Here is an 8537-nt window from a genome sequence, read left to right on the forward strand (position 1 = left end):
GGATCAGGGATCAAACTCATGTCCCCTACTTTGACAGGTGGATTCTTAACCACTGGACCACTGGAGAAGTCCTGGTGAAAAGGTTTTGGATTTGGAAGACAAAGCACAATGAAATATAAGATTAGATTAACTTATTTCCCTTTTATTTTGCTTTCCAGGCTTTTGAGATCCTAGTTCCATAATCAGGGATTGAAAGCTTGAAGTCCTAACCACTGAACTGCCAGAGAATTCTTGATTAACTTTTATTTTTAAATTATTGGTTAGAAAGATACATCATTAATGGTAATTGGGAAGGCTTCTACTAATGAAGCCAGTAAACATAAACAGTTAGACCAGTTTGCAAAGAAATAAAAATGCTTGCTACAAGAAGAGACTGTCAGTTAACCCCATCAAAGGAATAGCCAAATGCTAATTTTGACTAGGACCCAAAGGTACTGCTTACATAAATGTGTCACATGCTGTTTAACCCAAGTATCCTAAAATGAATGCCACACACATGATCTACATTTGGAATTAGATGATAAACTAGGGAATAGCTCTCAGAATTATAATATTGGCCAGGGCAGTTAAAGTCAAATCTACCATAAATTCATTTTTGTATTACATTGAGAATTTTAGTATTGGAGAAGACTCTTGAGAGTCCCTTGGACTGCAAGGAGATCAAACCAGTCAATCCTAAAGGAAATCAACCCTGAATATTCATCGGAAGGACTGATGCTGAAACTGAACTTTTAGCACTTTGGCCACCTGATGCAAAGAGCTGACTCATTGGAAAAGACCCTGTTGCTAGGAAAGATTGAAGGCAGGGGGGAAGAGGGGAGACAGAAGATGAGATGCTTGGATGGCATCACCGATTCAATGGACATGAAATGAGCAAACTCCTGGAGATAGTGAAGGACAGGAAAGACTGGCGTGCTGCAGTCCATGGGGTTGCAAAGAGTCAGACATGATTTAGCAACTGAACAACAAAAACAAACAAGTGTTTCATAAAATAAGATATAGAATTTTCTTATTAACTAGAATGTCTTGCTTTGACTTTACCATGCTACCAGGAATAAATGAGCAGAAATGAGCAAAGTACTGATAGACATGAATTAAAGTTTCAGTCATTTGGCATATGGACATAAAAAAGGAGGAAACTTTTCAAGGTAGCAATAGAAAACCAAGTGTGGCAATACAGGATTCATAACCTGGTTTCTGGATATGGGCACAGCACTAAGCTATATTTATATTTGAAATTAATTATGCCCTATAGGTAGTAACCAAATATTTTGGTGTTTGGCATCTCTTATGCCTAACTGGACAGAGAAGGTAAGTATTCAGAGAGCTAGGAAATTTTTAAATCTTTTTATCTATTTGGCTGTGTCGTGTCTTAGTCGTTGCACACAGGATCTTTGATCTTTGCAGTATGTGGCATTTTCAGTTGTGTATGGTTCCCTGACCAAGCATTGAATCCGGTCTTCCTGCATTTGGAGGACTTAGTCTTAGCCACTGGACCAACAGGGAAGTCCCCAAATTCTGTATCTTTTCACAGCCTGTTTCTAGATGGCAAGACTGAAGTCAGTAAGATGGATTTCGAGGGATTTGGGGATAATATTGGCATAGCAAAAGTCCTAAAAGAAATCATGAGTAAATATATTAACAAAATTTTAAAGAGAACAGTTCAAGTGCTTCTTTTGTGCAGAAATTGATAAGTTGATTCCAAATTTCCTATGGAAATTGGAAGGAGCCCACAGAAGAATGAAGTTGGACCTCTACCTCACTTAATACACAAAAATTAACTTAAAATGGGCCCCAAACCTAAAACTAAGAGCTAAAACTGTACAACTCTTAGGAGAAAACATAAGAATAAATATGATCTTGGATAAGGTAATAGTTTCATGGATATGATACCAAAAGCACAAGCAAATAAAAGAAAACAAATAATTGGATTTATCAAAATTATCAAAATTGGGTTTAAATTTTGATACAAAAATTATCAAAATTCAAAAATATTATACTTTTTTAAGTATAAACACTACTTTTTTAGTATAAAGAACACTACCAAGAAAAAGACAACTCACATAATGGGAAAAAGTACTTGAAAATTACACATATAATTAGGCTCTAGTATCCAGGATATATAAGCTTGTATATTCCTGGAACAGGAAGATCCCCTGGAGTGGAAATGGCAACCCATTCAAGTATTCTCGCCTGGAAAATTCCATGGACAGAGGAGCCTGTAAGGCTGCAGTTCATGGGGTAACAAAGAGTCAGATATGACTGAGTGACTGAGCATTCACTCACGCACACACATCCAGGATATATAAAGAACTCAACCCAACAACAACAAATCCAGTTAACAAATGAGAAAAGGATTTCAACTGAACTTTGTCCAAAGAAACTAGACAAATCACCAATAAGCACATGGAAAAATGCTCAACATTATTACCATTCAGTTCAGTTCAGTTCAGTCAATCGTGTCCGACTCTTTGCGACCCCATGAATCGCAGCACGCCAGGCCTCCCTGTCCATCACCAACTCCCGGAGTCCACCCAAACCCATGTCCATCGAGTCGGTGATGCCATCCAACCACTTCATCCTCTGTCATCCCCTTCTCCTCCTGCCCTCAATCTTTCCCAGCATCAGAGTCTTTTCAAATGATTCAGTCAGGAAATGTAAATCATAACCACGATGAGAGACCACTTCACACGTACTAGAATGGCTAAAATTTAAGTGGCAGACAATAAGAAGTATGACAGAAGTTCCCTAGTGGTCCAGTGGTTAGACTTAAGCATTCAACGGACATGGCCCACGTTCAATCCCTGATTGGGGAACTAAGATCCTACAAACCAGGCAGCATGGCCAAAAAAAAAAACACAAAAACTTGACAAGAATGTGGAGAAATTGGAAACATAATACTAATACATCACTGGTGGGGCTGTTAAATACTACGGCTGCTTGGGACACAGGAAGTTCCTCAAAAATATCAAACACAGAGTTACCAGATAACCCAGCAATTCTACTTCTAGGTGTCTACCCAAAATAATTGAAAATAGGTGTTCAAACAAAAATGTGTATACTGATGTTTATAGAAGTTTTTTTCTTTTGGCTCAGGTCTTAGTTCCCTGACTAGGGATCAAACCCAGGCCCTTGGCAGTGAGAGCTCAGGGTCCTAATCACTGGACTGCCAGGGAATTCCTGCAGCATTAATCAAAATAGGCCAAAAGTGGAAACAACTCAAATATCTATCAATTGTTATATCTGTAAACAATATTATTCAGCTGTGTAAAGGAATTAGTAACAGATACACTCCACAAGGTGAATGTAACTTGAAAACATTATGCTAAGTGAAGGAAGCCAAGCACAGAAGGCCAAATATTGCACAATTCTATTCATTTGAAATGTCCACATAGACAATATAGAGAAGCAGAACTAGGTTAGTGGTTGTTAGGGGATGGAAGGAGGGAGCAATGGGGAAGGATTGCTAAAGCGTATGGATTTCTCTTTGCAGTAATGAAATGTTCTAAAATTAGTGAGGACAGTTGCACAACTCAGAGTTATACTAAAAACCACTAAACTGTATATTTTAATGGGGTGAATTTTATGGTATATGAATTAAATCTCAAGCTGTTATAAACATTGTTTTGAATGAGAAAAGGCTTTCTAAACATGTAATGCAACCCAGAAGCCATAAAAGAAGACTGATGTATTAGACTCCATCAAAATAATAGAACTCCAAAAAACTAAGACAAAACAAAACAAACAATAAAACCAAAACACCGAACAAAATAAAAATACAAAATGACAAGAGATGATCTGGGGAAAAGTATTGTCAAAATAAATTTAGAAAAAGTTTAAGATCCCTAATATACAAAAGATGTCATAAAATTTCAAGGAAAAACAATTTGGGAAAATTGCCAAAGGGCAAGATGAGGCAATTCTCAAAGGAAGTCATGCAAATGGTAAATTAAGAGTAAAAATTATCCCACATCATTTAAAGAAATACAAGTTAAAAGCAAAACAGGCTATTGGGCTTCCCTGGTGGCTCAATAGTAAATAATCTGCCTGCCAATTCAGGAGACACAGGTTAGATCCCTGGTCTGGGAAAATTTCACATGCTAAGGAGCAACTAAGCCTGTTTACCACAACTATCAATAGTTGTGCTCAAGCCCACAAGCCACAACTACTGAGGCAGGTGTGCCTAGAGCCTGTCCTCCACAACAAAAGAAGCCACTTCAGTAAAAAGCCCATGCAGTGCAAGTGCAGAGTAACCCCGACTCGTGGCAACAAGAGAAAGCCCGTGCAGCAGAGAAGACCCAACACAGCCAAAAACAAAATAATTAATTTTAAAAACCAAGCTATAATTTTTATCTATCCAACTGCCAGAGCTTTTAAAAATGAATAATGTCCAGAGTTGGTCTGAGTGTTAGGAAACAGGCACATATGATGAGTATAAATTGCCAGGAGAAATATCAATAACTTTATATATGCAGATGGCACCACCCTAATGGCAGAAAGTGAAGAGGAACTAAAGGGCATCTTGATGAAGGTGAAAGAGGAGAGTGAAAAAGCTGGATTAAAACTCAACATTCAAATCATGAAGATCATGGCACCGGTCCCATCACTTCATGGCAAATACATGGGGGTAAAAATGGAAACAGTGACAGACTTTATTTTCTTGGGCTCCAAAATCACTGGGGATGGTGACTGCAGCCATGAAATTAAAAGATGCTTGCTCCTTGGAAGAAAAGTTATGACAAACCTAGACAGAGTATTAAAAAGTAGAGATATCATTTTGCCAACAAAGGTCTGTATAGTCAAAGCTTTGGTTTTTCCAGTAGTCATGTATAGATGTGAAAGTTGGACCATAAGGAAGGCTAAGTGAAGTGAAGTCGCTTAGTCGTGTCTGACTCTTTGCGACCCCATGGACAGTGCCTATCAGGCTCCTCCGTCCATGGGACTTTCCAGGCAAGAGGGCTGGAGTGGATTGCCATTTTCTTCTCCAGGGGATCTTCCTGACCCAGGAATCGAACCCGGGTCTCCCGCATTGCAGGCAAACTTCGCTTTACCGTCTGAGCCACCAGGGAAGCCATAAGGAAGGCTAAGCGTGGAAGAATTGATGCTTTCAAACTGTGGTGTTGGAGAAGACTCTTGAGAGTCACTTGAACTGCAAGGAGATCAAACCAACCAATCCTAAAGGAAATCAATCCTGAATATTCATTAGAAGGACTGAAACTGAAGCTCTTATACTTTGGCCACCTGATGCACAAGAGCCGACTCACTAGAAAAGATCCCAATGCTAGGAAAGATTGAAGGCAGGAGGAGACAGGGATGACAGAGAAAGAGATGGTTGGATGGCATCACTGATTCAATGGACGTAAGTTTGAGCAAACTCTGGGTGATAGTGAAGGACAAGGAAGCCTGGCGTGCTGCAGTCCATGGGGTTGCAAAGAGTCGAACACGACTGAGCGACTGAACAGTGAACAGCAACAAAATTAGAAACAAATGTCCTTTAAAAGGTGATTGGGTAGGGACTTTCCTGGTAGTCCAGTGGTTAAGACTTCAAACTGTCAGTGCAGGGGACTTGGGTTTGATCTCTGGCCATGGAACTAAGATGCACAGCCAAAAGATGTTTTTTAAAAGGTGATAGGATAAATAAGTTTTGATCTATTCATAAATGGAAGGTTATTTAGTTACTGGAAGGAGTTCTATATGGAAAGATACTCAAGATAAAATAACTACAAGAAAATAAAAGGCTGTTTGCAGAAGGGACTGGAATTAATTGAGGCAAGACCTAGGCCTGGTGCACAATACCTAAGGAGGCACACGCCTTTAGCACAATAAGAGTGCAGGGTTGGTCCCGGAGAGTGGAATCCTTAAATTTTACTTTTTAGTCTCTCTCTCACTTGCCTCATTCTAGTCTCAGCCATGTAGTATAGTACACATAATATAATCCTATATCTTTAAATAATATATATATATGTATATGTCATTGTGTAAATCGGTACAAATTTTTCGGAGGATGTATACACACACACAGTTGACTATTGAACAACTGGGAGGGGGTGGTTAGTGGCGCCAACCCCCTGTGCAGTTGAAAATCCAAGTGCTGTAATCTTGCCACAAAAACAAAGGAATTGGTAAATGACTCATTCAAGGACAGGAAGCTGAAACAGTTTGGATAGACTCACGACTCAAACCCTAGTTGTTTTGATTCCACATACTGTGACCGCTGCTGCTGCTGCTAAGTCACTTCAGTCGTGTCCGACTCTGTGTGACCCCATAGACGCAGCCCACCAGCCTCCCCCGTCCCTGGGATGCTCCAGGCAAGAACACTGGAGTGGGTTGCCATTTCCTTCTCCAATGCATGTGATCACTAATCGGACACAAATTCTCCCTGCACACTTAGTTAATTTAAAGGTCTATAAACAATAATACCGGTACCGTATTTATTGAAAAAAAATCCTCATGTAAGTGGGCCTGTGTTGGTCAAACCATGTTGTTCAAGGTTTAACTGTATATATACATATACACATTAGTTATGTAATATATATTAGTTACCATGTTTTTGTGTGTTTGTTAAATGGGAAATAAAAAGAAATATATACCAAACTACTAGCAGTGGTTTTCTGGGGCATGGGATTATAAGGGGTTTTATCAGCCATATATATCTTTTTTTTTTTAAATTCGTTTATGTGTTTGGCTGTGCCAGATCTTCACTGTGGCATTTGGGATCTTTCACTGTGGCATGTAAACTCTTAGTTGCAGCATGTGGGATCCAGTTCCCTGAACAGGGATCCAACTCAACCCTCTGCAATGGGAGTGTGGAGTTTCTTAGCCACTGGACCACCAAGCAAGTCCCTATATATTTCTTTTTTTTAAATTTTATTTATTTTATTGAAGTACAGTTGATTTACAATGTTAATTTCTACTCTATAGCAATGTGATTCAGTTACACACACACACACATATACACACATATATATATTCTTTTTCATATTCTCTTCCATTATGGTTTATCACAAGCTATTAAATATACAGCACTATACAGTAAGACCTTGTTGTTTATTCATTATATATATAATAGTTTGCATCTACTAATCCCAAACTCCCTTCCCTCACAAAGCCTGTTTTTTGTTTTTTTTTTACCTCCCTGTGCGGCAGGCAGTATCTTAGTTCCTGGACTAGGGATTGAACCTGTATCCCCTGCAACAGAAATGAGGTGTCTTAACCACTGGACCACCAGGGAAGTACTGGGAATCCTATTGTTAAGGATCCTGGCTTGGCACACTGAAAGGATAAAACAAATTCTTAGAAAAGACAGGGTTAAAATATCCTTTCCTGTGCCACAAGTATGCTGACCACTCTCTACGCATTATTTCATTAAATCCACAACGTGATGAAGCAGTTCTTATCATTGTGCTTCTCATTTTACAGATAAAGAGAGAGCCTGATAGTGAGACTTACTTAACATTACATAATCATATTACATAAGGTAAGAATGCAAGGCAGGATTCTAAAAATCAAGTAAGTAATGCTGAATTTGATCTTGCCGCGTTCTCCTCCTTGTTTTTTCTTTTTTATAATCCCTGCCACTTGAATCAGGCACATGATTTTAATTTGCCATTTTGAATGGATATATTTATGAATATATCCATTTAAACAATATAAACAGTTTAATTAATGAGCACATTTCTATGTCAAACAGTGAAACTATTTCCAATTTTTTCTGTTCTCATTTTTTAAAAATTTTATTTATTTATTTGGCTGCCCTGGGTCTTGGTTTATGCATGAGCTTTTACTCTAGTTTTGGGGTGGGGGCTACTCTCCAGTTGCAGTGCGTGGTCTTCTCGTTGAGGTGGCTTTCCTTGTTGTGGAGCATGGGCTCTCGGCACGAAGGCTTCAGTATTTGCAGCACTTGGGCTCAGTAGTTGCAGCTCCCAGCCTCTAGAGCACAGGCTTAATAGTTGTGGCACACGGGCTTAGATCTTTGCATCATGTGGGATTTTCCCTCATCAGTGATTGAACCTGTGTCTCCCGCATGGGCAGGTAGATTCTTAACCACTGAACCACCAGGGAAGACTCTCTAGTCTCATTTTTATTATGCTGAAATGACTATGCTCAGGATCAACTTTTTCCATGTATATTTTACAATCAGATTTGTTTCTGTCATCAGGTTTTCTCCTTATCAAGCTGTCAATTTTAACTACCTCGATGGTAAACTTTCTTTTGTAACTATTATTCTATTCAGTTCAGTCATTCAATCATGTCTGACTGTTTGTGACCCCATGAACTGCAGCACGCCAGGCCTCCCTGTCCATCACCAACTCCTGGAATTTACCCAAACCAATGTCCATTGAGTCGGTGATGCCATCCAACCATCTTATCCTCTGTCATTCCCTTCTCCTCCTGCCCTCAATCTTTCCCAGCATCAGAATCTTTTCCAATGAGTCAACTCTTTGCATGAGGTGGCCAAAGTATTGGAATTTCAGCTTCAACATCAGTCCTTCCAATGAACATCCAGGACTGATTTCCTTTAGGATGGACTGGTTGGA

Source organism: Bison bison, unplaced genomic scaffold (assembly GCF_000754665.1).
Source record: "Bison bison bison isolate TAMUID 2011002044 unplaced genomic scaffold, Bison_UMD1.0 scf7180017864471, whole genome shotgun sequence".
NCBI classification, from domain to species: Eukaryota; Metazoa; Chordata; class Mammalia; order Artiodactyla; family Bovidae; genus Bison; species Bison bison.